Below are 17,536 nucleotides of genomic sequence, written 5' to 3' on the forward strand. Positions count from 1 at the left end.
TGAGCCTCAATTTCCTTATCTGTGAAATGGAGATAATATTATAATAGTGCCTACCTCATAATGCCATTGTAATGATTAAAGAGAGATACTTCTTTTAAAAGATAGCCAGCACTCAGAAATACTAGCTCCCTCCTTCTTTCCTCTCTGTATCTGCTGAGGTTCATAAAGGTTAAGTGGCATTCCCATGCACACAAAGCTAAGGAGTGGCAGAACCTCTGATTCAACTACACTGGAGTTACTTCATTCTGGAAGAGTGTATGGTCAACAGTGGGCAGTGACATTAAGGAGGTTGAGAGTTTGGCATTTAGGACATTATAGGGGAGTCAGTAAGGAAAATTTCCTTCAGAACAGTGGATACAAAAGCCAGATTCCAAGAGATTAAGAAGTGAGTGGCTACTGGTTATATACCCAGAAGAAACGGAAACAGGATTTCAAAGGGATATATGCACTTTCATGTTTATTGCAACATTTTTCACGATAGCCAAGATATGGAAACAACCTAAATGCTTATCAATGGATGGATGGATAAAAAAGATGTGAGATATATATAAAATGGAATATTATTAAGCCATGAGAGAGGAGGCTATCCTGCCATTTCAACCCTGAGCACATTATGCTAAGTGAGGTGAGTTAGAGAAAGACAAGTACCGTATGGTATCACTTAGATGCAGAATCTAATAGTCAAACTCATGAAAAATAGAGAGTAAAGTGGTGGTTACTGGAGAGTGGGGGGATAAAATTGATGTTGCTTAAGGGTACAAACTTACAAGGAGTAGTAGATAAGCCATAGTTATCTAATGTACTGTAGAATAAATATAGACAACAGTAGTGTCCTATAATTATGTATTGTGATAAATATCGATACAGTGGCAACCGTATTACAATATATTAATGTATCAAAGCAACATTTTGTACACTTTAAAGTTACACAATGTTATATGTCAAATATATTCAATTAAAATAAATAAATAAATGAGTGGTTTATTCCCTCCTATGAGCTCTGTTCTTGCTCTCCCAGTAGCCTTCTTTCTTATGTATTCTTCTAAACTTTCTTTATGCATATACAAATATTACATGGATTAAAATGCAGTTCATTTTGTACACTGTATTCTGTATCTGACTTTTCCTAACAAGCGTCCTGGAGTTCTTTCCATCTCTGTATATACAGAGTATCTTCGTTCTTTTATACAGCTGCATTCCAGTGTGTGGATATATTATAATTTAATCTCTTCACCATTGATGAACATTTGGGTTGCTTCCAATCTCCCACTTCCATAAATAATGCTAGGGTGGTTAACCATGTACATATGTTGTTTCACACAGCAGTTCTTTCTGTAGAATAAATTCCCCAAAGTGAAGTTCCTGCAGGACAAAGTCTTAATCAGACCTAAAAAGAGTATCAACCTATAAACACAGAAATCAAGGCTATAATTCTTCTGTGAGGTGTCCAGTTTAGCACAGGAACAGATAACTAAAAATCCCTATAGGAAAGATATTTCTTACTTCCTCTCTCTGTAAAAATAGAAAACAAATCCAAACACCCATGATGAATGTGCATTTTACTCCCCATTTAATGTGCTTTGCTCCAGATGTTATAGAAATCATTGAGTTTGATGTAGTCAGTTATAATTTTTATTCACAGTGCTATTCAAAGTCTTTTGAATAACATTAGGGAGGTGGCTGAGTTTTGCAGGAATTCATATAGAGACCTGAGTTGCAGTTCATTAGAGTGACAACTATAGAGCCATTTTATGGTCGTACAGCTTCGGCGATCTTATATTCCTAAATGGAGTTATTGGGTTAGTGGGTGGCAGTCATGCAAGTTTAAATTGGTTTTGTTCTCCCACTCCTTTCCTGTCAGTTTCCAGCACCCCGACCCCAGAAACAACTGTATAACCCTCAGCTTATAACAAGGAGCCTCCTTCCGTGAGGCTTCAAGCACTAAGCCAGCTTAGCATGCCCACGGCTGGGAGTAGAGACTTGGCACTTCCACTGCATGGGGTAGAAGAGCCAGAGAGACTAAACAGCCAAGAGATGGCCTCTTCTCCTTATTCCTGCTAGCAATCATTTCCTTCTAGATGATTCTGACAGTAAGAGAGCTGAATGTTTCCAGAGAAGCTCCATCCCAGGTCATGTCCTCATAAATCAGAACGAGCTGCCCTCCCACAGTCTACTCCAAGGACTAGCCCTGCAGCCTCAGCGGATGACCAGCTTAGGCGCTCCGAAAGAGAACGCAATGGGCCCTGTAATCAGAGGGACTTGAGAAAAGAAGAGAAACAGCCAAGCAGGCAGAAGTATAAAAACACTTGAGTCTTGTGCTTTGTAGCATTTTCTGATGAAATTTAAAAAATAAGCATCATCACAAAAAAGTTAGAAAACTGCCCGCAAGGAAGAAAGAGCAGAGGGATACATCAGCTAAGCTGGATGCAGCCAACAGCATAGCTCCGAAGATGGTGCCACCTGGTGAAGATTCAGAGCGATCGCGCAGGGTTAAGGAAAGTAGCTCAAGAAACTCCAGTGAGCTGGGGAAGCCTGGAGGAAAGGCATCAGAAATCAAAGTGCAGCTGCTCTTTCTGCTGCTTAAATCACTATATATTAGCTGCAGATTTAGTTTGTTGGCCAACACTCAGAAGTGACATATGGCCAATAGAAGGTTCGGTGGAGTTTTCCATCTGCTGTTCAAGTTTACCATGGCTTCCCTGCGGGCTGCTCGGTGTCAGAGCAGCGTGCACCTCAGAATCTGCAGTTCATGAACTGCACGCAGGCCATTACATGGGCACAGTTCTACGCCAGAGTATGCCACCAACCCAACAGAACATTTGACAAGTTGATGTGCATGGTCCCTGGAATTTGTTCCACACTCAGATCTAAGAGTCTTCCAGGAGCCACTGAACAAAAAGCGTCTGAGTGGACAAGCTCTCTGGAATGTTGCAGGTGGGGACGCCGTGGGTTTTACAAGTGGAGTTCTCCTGAGGCATCGTCTGGATACTCTGCAAAAAGCTTGTGAGAGACAACTACACTCTGGTGCCCATTAAAACCCACGCCAAACGCAAAGGAATTGGCAAGTGCCAGTGGCTCAGGTTTGGAAACCGTATTCATTGGTTTTAAGATGCAAAGAGAAGAGGTTTATGTTCCTGGCTCTAGGTTGTTCATCTCACCCACCTTGGAACTAGAATTGCCTGCAATTGAGTAAATTGAGGCAAGCTGGTCCACTTTGTGCTGTGTTCACAGCGATCAGCTGGTGTGCTCCTTCTAAAAGCGGTCCCGCTACCCTCTGTGGCTAATATTCAGGGACACCTCGATGGACTTCCCGCCCTGTCACTTCTGTAGCCACCCTACAGTGGGGGATACATTGTTACCCCAAACCTTGGAATGGAAGGAACATAGAGAGTCAAAATCATTCTAATCCTTTTCTAATTTTTGTGTTCTTCAACGTGGAATTGGGGGATGAATGATGTCCACAGTGACTCCTTTGTTTCAGTAAAAGAACAAAAACTGTCCCAATAGGTGACTTCATGGTAACCCAAAGGGACACCAGCAGAAAATATGATGATGCACAGTACTATGTTTGCTTGCATTCTGCACGATGCTGTCATTTCTCTTGCCTGCTCTGCACCTGTCAGAAACATACGGCCAAAGGCAAAGTGAGATTTGGGGTTAGACTCAAAGAAAGCCCTGTCGCGAACTCCTGTTTTGAATCTGTTGGCAGAGAGATGGTGGAGGCGCAAGAGGGAAGCAGGGGAGAAAAAGAGACTTGTTGAAATACTACACAGGAATCGATGTAAAAAATGAAAAGTCCCTGAGTCTGTGAAGAGGTGGCACAAATTATAACAATGAATCACTTGCACAGAAATGGGCTCTCAGTTCTGACAGACAGTGAGGATTTAGGAAGATGAACTTCTCCTGGGTTCAGCAAGTAGCTAAGGCGAGGAAGCCAGTGGCGCTTGGGGTTTGCAGAGAGTCACAGACTCTTTCTTGAATGTGCTGACTTGGCAAAAACTCAGTCCTCAAGGAGCCAGCCTCTCTGGAGACTATAATTTTTTTTAACCCCTGTGTATTTGAGGGAAAAGTTAATCTCTCTGCCTCTGACTTACTTACACTTAAATCATCAAAAAAGTTGTTTTGTTTTGTGCTATTTGCTGGCCAGTAAGTTAAGAGTCTAATTTAGAAACAGCCTCTGGTCTTGGAAAAGGACCCAAACCCAGACACAAGACTCAGACCAGCTTCTGCTTGGATTGCAAAGAGTGGGAGGTTATTTCTCTGGGTAACACTGTGGGGAAAGCGGTCTCTACATTTTAACCCCCAGCTCCCATGCTCCCACCACCCAATGCACACACACACACACACTCACACACTCAGCTAAGGAACTGAGTCTGGTAGGAGGTCAATGGAACAGGGTGCCTGAATGGCTCTGTCCCCTAAAATTAAATCGGGTCACGGTAAACCTGCAAAAAGTAATGGTTAAGATGCATCATCCTTAACCGTTAACAGGGACAGGCTCTGGAGGCAGATTGCCTCGGGTTTTAAGTCCTGCCTTTGCCCTTTCCTTGCTGTGTTACCTTAGGCAGTTTACTTCATCCTTCTAAGCTTGTTCTCTCATTCGTAAAATGTGGGCAATGAAAACGGTGCCTGCTTCCCAATGCTGAGCCTTAAGTGCATTGAGCCCCAGGCAGTGCTCAGTGCGGTCTCCACACACGGTAAATACCCAGGGCCTGCTTCAAATCAATGAACTGTAACCCTTCTTGCCAGATGGCACATGGCCATTGGACACCTGCTACACCACCTCAGATCCTCTCGGCCTCCCCTGACTCCTGCCCCAGCTGTCACTGCAGCTGGAGCGCTCGCCCAGGTGCAGTAGAGCAGCATCTGCCGCGTGCCCATGTCCCGGGCTTCTCACCTCCTTGAGCGCCTCTCTGTGGTCTTCTGCTGGGTTCTCCTAGAAGCTGACTCTGAGATAAGGATACAGAGATGCTCCTTGGAACACTGAAAGGGGAGTCCGGGAGTGAGATGGGAGGAGAAGAAAGCCGATAAAGGGTGTGGTAATGAGCAGGTGATTGCAGTGGTAACTGAGGCTCAACCACTGGAAGCCTCTGGAATAACATGCAGCACAGACTTCACCGTTGGTTCACCCAAGGACAAGGATGCTAGCGTATTTAGCCACCAGCGACTCTCAGGCTCTCTGGGACGTTAACTCCCTGGTGTGTGGGCGGGGCCTGCTCCTCAACCCAAGAAAGCAGAGAGCTACAGGTGGTGCTTGCCTAGAAAGCCAGGGTGCACAGGGAAATCGGGAGCACTAAGGGGCATGGCAGGGCCTGGCCAAGTGGCTACACCCATGACCAGGAGCCCTGGGACTTCTCAGGACCCTACCCAGGGCCCACGCATGCAGCCAGGATGCACAGGGGCATTAAGAACCCATGGAGTCAACCTCTTAGGCAGGCACTGGTGGGGAAGACAGAAGCTGGGGGATAAATTCTTCGCTCTCTCTCGCCTCAGGGTCAACTGTCCCGAGATCCAATATACACTTCTTCTTAGAAAATGGCCTCATGAGATGAAGCAACTTAGGGCAGGCTGGCTCTACAGTCCATCCCCACCTCACCCCTCCTGCCTCACTGCCCTCTGCCCTCACTCCTGCTCCCTGGAATTATGTTGTTCCAGTAAGCCTGGGCTTCTGCGGAAGCCAGGATATGACAATAGGGTAAATTTCATATTAATTCCAATCTCCACCACTCTCCCAACCTCACAGAGACTAGATCTTACTGAGAGTGCTGAGAGGCACGATGGAGAATATCTAATCATGTGTGACCCATTAAGAAGGTAAGACCTTCTAAGTTATCCAGGAGAAAGTATTAGATCCAGGTACATGGGTATCCCTAGAATGGGAAATACAGCTCCTGGAGACAATGGTCCACAAATGCAAAACCCCCACTTCCATGGAGGCAACCTAAGTGTCCATCGACAGATGGATGGATAAAGAAGGTGTGGCACATATTCACAATGGAATATTACTCAGCCATAGAAAGAAACGAAATTGAGTTATCTGCAGTGAGGTGGATGGACCTATAGTCTGTCATACAAAGTGAAGTCAGTCAGAAAGAGAAAAACAAATATCGTATGCTAACACATATATATGGAATCTAAAAAAAAAAAAAAAGTTCTGAAGAACCTAGGGGCAGGACAGGAATAAAGACGCAGACATAGAGAATGGACTTGAGGACATGGGGAGGGGAAGGGTAAGCTGGGACGAAGTGAGAGAGTGTCATGGACATATATACACCACCAAATGTAAAATAGATAGATAGAGGGAAGCAGCCACATAGCACAGGGAGATCAGCTCGGTGCTTTGTGACCACCTAGAGGGGTGGGATAGGGAGGGTGGGAGGGAGACACAAGAGGGAGGGGATATGGGGATATATGTATATGTATAGCTGATTCACTTTGTTATAAAGCAGAAACTAACACACCATTGTAAAGCAATTATACTCCAAAAAAGATGTTAAAAAAAAAAAACCACTTCCCCAAATTAAAGAAATTAGAATTCATGGAGAAACTGGGAGATTGAATTGAATGGCTTCCTTGACTGGAGCTAGAAGCAGTATCTCTGCAGCCTGGCCATTTAATACTGTCTACAACAGCCCCGGGCCACCCCTGCCGCTAACCAGTGGAAAACAAGGATGGCATGATGGAAAGTGGCCCTTAAAAATATATATAATAAGGAAGCAGACAAGCAGTTAACTTGAAGTGTTTCAAGACTAATTTCAGTTTTTGAGATTTTAAACACAATCTGAAAGAGAAAATAACTGTCTCCTTTTATCTGGTAAGGCAGCAGCTATCAGGACACACAACTGTCCTGTATCTGTGGCGCTGAGGCATCAATCCCGTAGTCCAGCTCACTGGTCCTGGCACTGAGATGATGCTTCCGATCTCAGGCTGCTTCCACCCCAGCTGGGGCTTTCCTGCTGCTTGCACTCCAGGAAACACTCTCTGAAAAATGAATAATACATCATTTTGTTTCTGTGAGGACGCTCGTCACTCCTTCACTTGCCGAAGTACAGATGAATATTCAGCAAGGATTGTGGCCGCCAATGCCTGTCCTGAATGGGCAGGGGCAGCAGTGACCCATGTGATGTGATTTCAGAATGCTCCTCCTGCCCCGAATTCACCAGAGGAAGACATCAGAAACCTGCGGAAGAGGAAATTGCCATTTATAAAGCGCCTATGCACCATGCTCCGCAGTAGAGCCTTTCCATAGCGTCCCAGGGGTGGGCAAAGTTTCTCTAGAAGGCCCAGAGAGCAAATAATTTAGGCTTGCTATGTGGTCCATACCATCTGTCCTAATACCCTAACCTTGCCACTGTAGCGCCAAAGCAACCACAGATAAGAAATACACGAAGGGGCGCAGCTGTGTTCCCGTAAAACTTTATTTACCAAAACAGGATCTGGGGGCCTCCCTGGTGGTGCAGTGGTTGAGAGTCTGCCTGCCAATGCAGGGGACACGGGTTCGAGCCCTGGTCTGGGAGGATCCCACATGCCGCGGAGCAACTGGGCCCGTGAGCCACAGCTACTGAGCCTGCGCGTCTGGAGCCTGTGCTCCGCAACGAGAGAGGCCGCGATAGTGAGAGGCCCACACACCGCGATGAAGAGTGGCCCCCGCTTGCCGCAACTAGAGAAAGCCCTCGCACAGAAACGAAGACCCAACACAGCCAAAAATAAATAAATTAATTAATTAATTTAAAAAAAAAAAAAAAAAAAACAGGATCTGGCCAGCAGGCTGCGGGTTTTGTCCCCTGGGCTAGCTTACATCATCGCTTAGCTTCATAAGCACTCACGGATGGTAAGCACTGTCCTCCTGGTGGAGTTTCTCTTCAAGTGCAATCACTCTTGAGAGAAATTACTCAGCAAATCCCAAATGTCTTAGCATGATTTAATTTATCATCCCCTCTTCTGGAGATGAGAAGTGGGCGGTGGAGAAACAGCTCTCCAGAATAAATGCAAGTACCAGGAGGGGGAAAAAGAAAGTCAGAGGGAGAAGAAAGGGCAAGGTGACAAATCGTGAGACTTATGGTGAGGTGGAAAGGAGCGGAGGGAAGGGCTTTAAGGACAAATTGTTACAGGGTTCCATCATCCCAACGTTGCAGGACACCTGTAGGCAGTATCACACCATGGTTAAAAGCATGGTCTGGAAGTCAACTGCTTTGACATAACTGGCTCTGCTTCTGACAGGTGGTGGGACCTTGGGTAAATTATTCATCCTGGGCATTAGATTTCTCATCTGTCAAGGGGGGATTCATAAGACTGAAGGGAGGATTAAATGAGATAATTCATGGAAAGGGCTTGGCAAAGTGCCTGGCGTGATGTAAGCACTCAAAAAGGGCCGGCTGTTACCATCATTAATTACCTAGAATGAGTCCAAGGAAGTAATGGCTATCGGAACAGAACGGCACAGTAAGTTCACAAATACTCTTAGTGAATATTCCATACAGATCCTGTCCCCCTTACAAGTAAGAAACTTATCAGAGAGTCCACTGGACTCTCTGGACTAATACTAATCATCGGCATTGGCATACACTCAGACATAAGTTCCTACATAAGCCAGGAATCCATCACACCTTGCCCCGAAGAAGTCTCCCTTCCCCAATTTTGTACACTTAAACGTGTTATGTCTTAGCAGTTGATTACTAACACCATAGGGAGTGCGTCTGTGATCCAACGTAAATGCTGAGGCTAGTTTTGCCAGTCATTTATTATAAGCATGCTTTCTTGAGGGCTTACTGAGGCTTGAGCAGAAATACAAGCGAGTACAAATTAGATAAAATATAGTGTTTAAGGTACACAAGACTAATTGCTTTTTAATTCCGTTTGTGTGAAACCCAGTGAGACCCTGTTCACAGCTCTCGAACCTAAGGGGTCAACACATGACAAGAGCATTTAAGATGGGAAATCAAGTTTCTAAGCAAAAGTGTAGCCACTGCCAGAAAAACAGAAAAATGAGAATTGGAAATTGAATGTTTCCTGGGCTTGAAATGCTCATTTATAGTGGAGCCCCGCTGGCCTCATCAATCCCTCCCAGCCTTTAAGAATCCATACGTGTTCTGCCTTCTCTGGGAAGTTTGTACCCATGACTCCACTCTGTACTGATTTCTGGCTCCTCTCACTGCCCACAGGACAAATAGCAATGGTTCTCCATCCTGGATGCACATGAGAATAATCCAGGGCGCTTTTAAAGAATACTAATGCCCAGGCCCTCCTCTAAGAAATCTGATTTAATCAGTCTAGGTAGGATCGGCACAGCTTTTAACATTTTATTGATATAAAATATTACATACAGAAAGTGCACATGAGTGTTTAGCTTGATACATATTCACAGTGGAACACGCCCATGTAACCAACACGCGGATCAAGACACAGAACGTTACCACCACCCCAATGTCCCCTCGTGTACCCTTCCAGACACACTCTTCCTAGGGTAAGCACTTTCCTGACTTCTAATAGCTTAGGATGAATTTTGTTGGTCTTTGTATTTGACATTAACAGAACCATACAGTATGACTTTTATATTTAAATAAACTTCTAAATTTCGGAACAGTTCAGATTTGCAAAAAAAAAAAAAAAAAAGAAGCGTAGACAGTACAGAGAGTTCGAGTGTACCCCACACCCAGTTTTTTCTATTGTTAGCAACTTACATTGCAATGGTCCACTTAAGCGTGACACTTTTTTATCTGGTTCCTTTCACTCAACATTACACTAAAGAGACTTATCCACGTTGTTGCATGTAGTTGTCGATCTTTCATTCTCATTGCTAAGCGGTACTCTATTACTCGAATAATCCATAATTATTTATCCACACTATTGTTGATGTGCATTTGGATAGCCTCCAGTTTGGAGCGCTTACAAGCAGTGCTGCTATGAACATTCCAGTAGGCATCTGTATTTTTAAAAAGCTCTCCAGGGATTCTAATGTGCCGCCAGAACTGGAAACCACTCATATAATCTAGGCCAAAGAATTCATTCCTCCTTGGTTTGCTGTCCTGTTATTTCTTAGCCCTCAGTCTTTTCTCCTCCGTGGTGGGGTGGGGGGCTGGGGCAAAGCGTGGTGTTCTCATGCTCCCCACAAGACACAGGACAGTGCTGGAGCCAAACAGGTTTTCCACAACTGCTTGCGTGTTGATTCATCAATTGATGATGCTTTCCTACTTCACAACACCCTTTGCTCCAGGTTTGCAACCATTTCTGTGCTGCAGCATCTCTCCTGCTGATGCAGCAAGCTGTGCAGTGCCCACCTTTACTTCATCTGGCCTGAAATAAGCCTTCTCTCTGGTCTTCACAAGCCGGGTCCTGAACGTGCATCTTTGGGACACACTGGAAAGAGCAAATCTTGAGTACCAGTTTAAGAGGAGGCAGGATGCACAATGAGCCCAGGTCATCCAGATGGTGATACATTAGTCATTTGCCATTTTTCCTTTGTATATTGATTGTTTCTCAACTTTCCTGACTTTTCTAAAGGGTATTTATCTTTTCCTTATTGATTTTTTGATAGCAGCTTTTCATATAAGGAAATTAACCCTTATTTTCCTACCATATACGTTGCACTTACTTTCAATGTGCTGTTTGCCATTGAATTCTGTATGTGGTGTCCCCTTGGAAGCCTCACATCGAAGCCTTTTTTTCCCCTTCTCTGGTCCTCCACAGGGCCCACGCATGCAAAGCTGTCATGTGCCTGGCATCGCGAACATTCCAACCTTTTCTCAGTGGGACGTCAGACCCTGATTTCTACTGGGAAATGAGGCTGTGCCACTGCGGAGTTCATCTATATATTAGTTTCCTATGGTAACAAATTACCATAAAGTAGGTGCTTAAAACAACAGAAATTTATTGTCTCAAAGTTCAGGAGGACAGAAGTCCAAAATCAAGGTGTTGGTACGATTGTTTCCTTCTGGAAGCTCTGAGGGAGAAACCATCTCATGTATCCACCACCTGTTCTGTTTCCCCCTAAGATGGAGAGATGCTTGAGGGCAGAAAGCATATCTTACTCTCCCCCATCTCTGTCTTGTGTACCGAGCACACAGTAGGTCATCCGGAGATGTTTGTGGTTAGTTTGATGGGCCACACTGAGTGCTGCGAGCTGGCTTACTGTGCTCGTATAGCTTCTCACTCATCATTTTTTATTTGTGTTGCTCCTCTTGAAATTCTTCTGGAGCATGTTCTCCTAGCATTTCTCCTCATCACTCCATATCACCCGCCTGTACTCACCATTAAGGAACCACTCAGCCATGTCCATGGCCCACCATCCTCACATGCCCTGCTGGGTGGGGCTGGGTCACACGAGCACAGCTCTGAAGGAGTGAGTTAGCTATGCTGCAAAGCTCCAATACTGGAAATCTCACCTTGGCCCTTGCCATTGCTGTTGCGCCTGCATTATTGCACAAGCATGTTTCCAGCCTATTTGGGACATGGTACATCCACCTGAAAACTGACAATCTTGACCTGCCCAATCACAGAGATTAACTTAAGTTCTTAACTCAGGGATCTGAAAAACATAAACAACTGAGACATGATGGAGAAGGCCAAAGTATCTGAGTTCCAACCCCCAAACAGATGGTAATGAAACCAGCTAGTGTCCAAAGAGTGAGCCAGATGGCTGGATACACTTCTCGCAAAGCCCGATACATAAGACAACAATTGGCTTTCAGATTCCTCATGTCTCTGGTGAGGATATGATGAAGGATTTGCTTTAAGCATCTTCCCGCATTCTTGGTACAGTAGCATTTAGGACTGCTAGCCAGGATGCGTGGTAGAAACTGACAACTCTGGTTTCTCTCTCCAAGCCGCCCTCCACGCTGTGACCAAAGAGGTCATTCTGAACTGTGACCACTCTGTGAATTCAAATGGCCCAAGGCTCCTCATGTCATACAAGGCCGTGCATAATGCAGCCCAAGCTTCCTCTAGAGACATGGGCCACTCTGTGCTCCTCACCCACACTCTAGCCACAGCCTCCACTGCCCATCACCCAAACACAGGGGCTGTCACTTCTCCATGCCTTGGCTCGTGCTAGTCCCCTACCTATACTTCCACCTTCTCTTGTCCTGCTGGAAAATGCAACGAGCCATATATATATATATATATACACACACACACACATATATATATATACACGCACATATATATATAAAAAATATATATATGTATATGTATATATATATACACATATTCACACACACCACATAGGTTAGGGCTAGGGTTAAGGTTAGGGTTACGGTTATATATATATATTTATGTATATATATAAATATATATATTTACTTCCTCTATGCTACATTGTAATGAATCAGAACTAGAAGTGATGGTAAACTGTTTTGGGGTGGTTTTTTTTTGGTGGGGAGGATAAGAGCAAATGTTACAAAAATATTCATAGCCTGTGGGCATGGAAGAGCTTCAGGGAATTCTGGGAACGCATCCGACAACAGCCTCCTACCTCCCCCGTTCACGCTGCTTAAAGGGTGGGTGCAGCCCGAGCCCACTGGTGACAGGAGGCTGGGACGAGTATAACACCTGCCTACTCACCATCAGGGCTACATCACGAACTCCTGTTGTGTTGACTAACCAAATATCCCAATCAGGTTCCAAGCTCACCTGAGGGCGGTCACTAAAGCTTTACTTACATAAAGCACAACATTATGAACCAGACGATTTGAGTTTTAACAGGTGCATTTTAAAAGTTAATCTGCACAACACACAGTCCGGGTTCTTACTCCATCTCTCATCCTACCTGGATTTGACTCCCCATCGCCCTTGCCCCTCCCTGAGTCTCACAGTATCGCTTACGCCCTCCTTTGCCCTTGTCTCCCCCTTAATGGGGTGAGCAGCAGAGTTGTGGTAAAGAAAGAACTGGTTTTAAAGGAGGATGTGAGGAGTGCAGTGATGCTTTGTGCATGACTATTATTTGGTAATTTCTTTAAAGATAAAAGTTTAAGTGTTTTTCAGTCAAGTCAAACTATTCTCATATCAAATTATCTGAATCAAGATGTCATGTGACATGAGAAAGGAAAATAGTAATCTCTGTGGCCAGGGGATGGGGCTGGGGGACGCTTAATTTTCAAGCTATATGATTAACACCTTTTGTATTTTGTGCTGGGTGCATGTGTTACCTTTTCACCAAAACATAAATAAGGGTTTTTTTTTGTGTTTTTTTTTTTTAAGGTTATATATGCCCTTAACAGATCCACTACACCGGGGTCCTAGAAAATAGTGCATGCCAACTCCAGGAGGGCATAAGGTTAAATATCCAATTAATTCCAATGTATCTGTGCCACAACTTTGTTGGAGATGAAAATTTGTAAGTTCTCTTAGAAATGTTTCCTCTTTTCTAGTATTAGAGGTAGAGTCTAGAACTGGTTGTGAACTTGTAAATAACAATTGAACATAAGAGATAGGTTCAGCATCACTTCCTACAGGAAGCCAAGGAATTATACAAATATGTGTCTGAGAAGCAAAGCCATATTTAGGAATGCAAACTCATGTTTCCTGATTGGTGAATAATTATTACAGTCCTGTAACTCGACATACACAGCCAGCAATCTTCAATAGTAGAGTTTATTGGCTTACTTATTTTTCAGAAACGAAACGAGCAAAATATAACATGCTGCAAATTTGTTTCATTTGCTCTCTTCAGTCAACTCCAGGTGAGCTGTTAAGAGTGTTGCTCTTTTATAGTTTTTCCATCAAAAGCTATTTTTTTTTAACCTGGATTTATATTTGAATCTTCAGCATCTCTCTTACACTTTTTTAAAAATTTTATTGCATTTTTAATTAATTAATTATTTATTTATATTTATTTTTGGCTGTGTTGGGTCTTCGTTTCTGTGCGAGGGCTTTCTCTAGTTGCGGCAAGTGGGGGCCACTCTTCATCGCGGTGCGCGGGCCTCTCACTATCGCGGCCTCTCTTGTTGCGGAGCACAGGCTCCAGACGCGCAGGCTCAGTAATTGTGGCTCACGGGCCTAGTTGCTCCGCGGCATGTGGGATCTTCCCAGACCAGGGCTCGAACCCATGTCTCCTGCATTGGCAGGCAGATTCTCAATCACTGTGCCACCAGGGAAGCCCCTCATCAAAAAGCTATCTTAATTCATTATTGATACTTTTCAAGAATGCCACTATCTAGCCACCACCTGATTGACGGCAGAGGATAAAAGAGAAAACATCTGAGGAAATGGGAGACATGAATTCTGTGAGTACAACCGTTGCTTTTGTTTTAATAAGGTCCCTTAAATGATCTCTGATGATGCAAGTAAAGCCAGCAACACCTCCATTACCCACCGGCACGCTGGGAGCACCAGCAGAAATTCTCTCTGCACACTCCGTCTCTGCTCTCCTGAAATCAGACAGTCAGTGTGGCTAAGAATTATGCTTTGAGGCTCAAGAGCCAGACTGAAATTCTCCACTAGCTCCCAGCTAATCCACCTTAGCCAATCGTCTTAACTTTTCTGCCTGAGTTTCCTCATCTGTAAAATAGGAAGAACAGTTAGTTGTATCTCTCTTATGGGATAGTTACATGGAGTAAATTAGACAATGCACGTCAAGAGCTTGGCAGCAAGTGAGTGCTCAATAAATATGAGCCATTATAATTATATTGCAATACAACAACTGGACTTGGCACTATTATATCTGAAAACTTTCCTATCTAGGTGCTTCTCCATTTCGCCATGGCCTCATTGATGATCCGATGTGTGCGTGGAAAGCACATTTCTGTCGATCACTGTTCCCCACGTTTCGCTGGCTCATTCTGCCTCGGGTCTTTCCCATGTTTGGTATCCAGCAATTTATATCTGAACAACCTGGAGACATGGACCCTTTAATATCTCCTCCTCTGCTCTACTCCGACACTGCTCTGAGGCACAGGCAGAATAGCGGGGGCCAGTGCGGGATAAAGGAGGTCCCAAACCTCCCTTCGTCCCTAGTCATCCCTCATCTCTGGAGAATGCCTGAATTTACACCATTCGCTCCATTAAATCTTCAGTTAAAAGGAGAGAAAAGGAAAAAGGAAGTGGAATTAAAGCTCTCCTAAAAGGAAATGAAACATGATTTTACCTTGTTCCAATCTACCCCAAACTCAAGTTTAAGATATGGTTGAAAAATATGGCATATGGCGGATTGTGTAGCCTGTGACTTAAGAACCAAATCCACAGAGTTTAGTTGCAATACTTCACCAAAAATAGACATATGAATTACCTTTTCCCTTCTGCCTACACCAAATCCTACACATCATTCAAAACTGTTCTACAAATACTTCATCCAGGAACAAACACTCCCTTCTTTTTTAAATGCCCATAATGCCTTGTAACTTGATTCTGGCCTTTATTAATTCCTGCCTTGTTTTAGGTTATTTGTGTGTTACAGGTCTTGGTGACCATGCTCTAACTTTTCCACTGGGCTGTCAGAAACCTGAGGTCAGGGCTGCCGTCTCTATTGCTCATCCGCAGCTTGTCATCCGCAGCTCGTCATCCGTGTTCATTTTCACGTTGTGTCATCCTTATTGCTCCAGCCTGCATCAACAGCCCCATTTGATGCATGAGCAACAGCGATTAGAGATCCAAACTTACAGTGACTTTATATCACCACAGCCTCAGAAACCATGACACAAACCAAGAAATAATCAATGGCATAGTTTTTAATAGTGCAACTAAGATGGATTACCTGCTCCTAAGCATAGAGAAACAATTACAGCTGGAGCTGCTACGGAGGAGAGGGCTGATCTGATGTTCAATAATGTGAAATAGGAAATCTCATGAAGCTACAAAGATTGGTTATCTATTCTTAGCTCCAACCTGGAAGTGACTTTTTCACACAAAGGGATGCAAACCTCCTTACTAACCACAGTCCTTAAAAATTCAGCTTCTGGCCCCCAAATTGCTCATCCTTACAAAGGGAATGCAGCAGTCTAATCCATCTCTTCTTAGAGCCACAAAACTCAGAAATCTTACGAACCATAGGCAGCATGTTGGAGAAATATCGAAGGGAAACAAGGTCTTCTAAAAAGTACATCTGATGGACTCAGAGCCAGTGACAGCACGGCCAGAAAGCGCATTTTCTTCTCATCAGCTTAAGCATAGATCAAAGCACATGTCATTCAGGGCTGTAGATACAATGCCTCTCAGACTTTATTCCAGCTTCTTTCCCCTACAGTATTTGGAAGATTTACAAGGAACCCAGAAAGTAAGGGCAAGTCCTTATTTCTCTAATGATTTCCGCTGTCGTATTCAAGATTTATGTCCACATGATCCCTTGAAGTCTGACTGCTCAAAGCAGAGAGCCCATGCCCATCCTGCTTAGGTGCTCCAGTGACCTTTACCTCAGAAGTCTTGCCCGTCCCAGAGCTCTGCTGGGAGCAGAGCATGGGTCCCAACTGCTCTCCAGATAAACCAGCCTCCAGACCTTCTTAATACCTGGGATTTCCCTGCTCTTACCTTGTCCTTGAGACGCTCCCTCTGCATCTCTCTTCTCCAGAACACCCAACACCATTTCTGTGACGAGCTCAAGATTTTAAAACACGTTCGAAGAGTTTTGGACCTCAAGCAGCTTCTTCTCTCTGCCCTGCAAAAGTTTCCAAGGTAAAGAAATAAGAACAACCTTGTCTCCCGTCTGAAACAGGGAAGGAGGAGGAAAAATTGGAAAACTCACAGCAGTTGATACATCAGTCCTTTGTTCTGCCATAAATAAAGACTCTGTAATAAAGGCAAGAGCAAGATGCAGATATCCCAGGGCAGATGGGAGCTTTTCAGATAAGAGCAACATGAGACAGGCAGAAAAGAAACCAGCTTGGACCAGAGCTAGTCTAGTAAAAAGTTATCTCCAAGTTCCTTAGGGAGGAGGGAAAAGAGAAAAGGGCAGAATCTGCTATATATCTTTCCTTTGCAGCTTGCAGTCTATACATAAGAACAATGAATGGTGGTTCAATTCATTCTTCACAATACATTTACCACCTTCATAAAACCCAAGGTACAGAATCCTTTCTAAAAGTGTTAGAAACAGACACTAGATTTGGACGATGCACACTTGAACACCAGAGTCCAAATAAGTGGAAAAAACCAAATAAGCAATGCCCTCTAAGAGGACTGGCTTAACCCCAGATTATTTCCATCTCTATGTGCAGAATATGAAAAATCACAGTTTTTGAAAGGGGATCCAGGTGTCTGTGTGAGACTTTTGCACAACATAGACAATTTGAAAAATATCAGATGCATTTATCCAATTTATCACGCTACTCAGTTGCTAAGGAAATGGATTCTGGAAGTCAGCCAGCCGTGCTTAACCTAAAGATTTGTGCTTTCCAAAAAGGAGTGAAGATAAACCTAGCTTATCTTTCCCATCTCAGACACAACCTATACAGGCAGAAGTTTTCCAGCCATAATATACTGTCCCCAAGCTTCTTTTTCATTTTCCGTAATTGTTGGGCAAACGGACCTGGATGAAACAACCAAAGAATCTTAAACAGGTGTGGTAAACAGGCAAACAATCAGTCTGCACACACGTGGGGAAATAATGTGT

The 17,536-nt window shown here is 44.1% G+C and overlaps 1 long non-coding RNA gene across 1 annotated transcript in view; it reads right to left on the minus strand.

Moving 5' to 3' along the window:
• Positions 1 to 429: 429 nt before the first annotated feature.
• LOC309626674 overlaps positions 430 to 17,536 on the minus strand; it is a 49,764-nt gene continuing 32,657 nt past the window's right edge. Inside the window, exons 5-6 of the long non-coding RNA XR_014243351.1 lie at positions 16,456 to 16,582; positions 430 to 7,180 (exon numbers count right to left, since the gene is read on the minus strand). This is a non-coding gene — a long non-coding RNA (uncharacterized lncRNA). The remainder of the gene's footprint in view (positions 7,181 to 16,455; positions 16,583 to 17,536) is intronic.

The sequence above is a fragment of the Balaenoptera borealis genome (assembly GCF_965194805.1).
Source record: "Balaenoptera borealis genome assembly, chromosome: 3".
Classification (NCBI taxonomy): domain Eukaryota; kingdom Metazoa; phylum Chordata; class Mammalia; order Artiodactyla; family Balaenopteridae; genus Balaenoptera; species Balaenoptera borealis.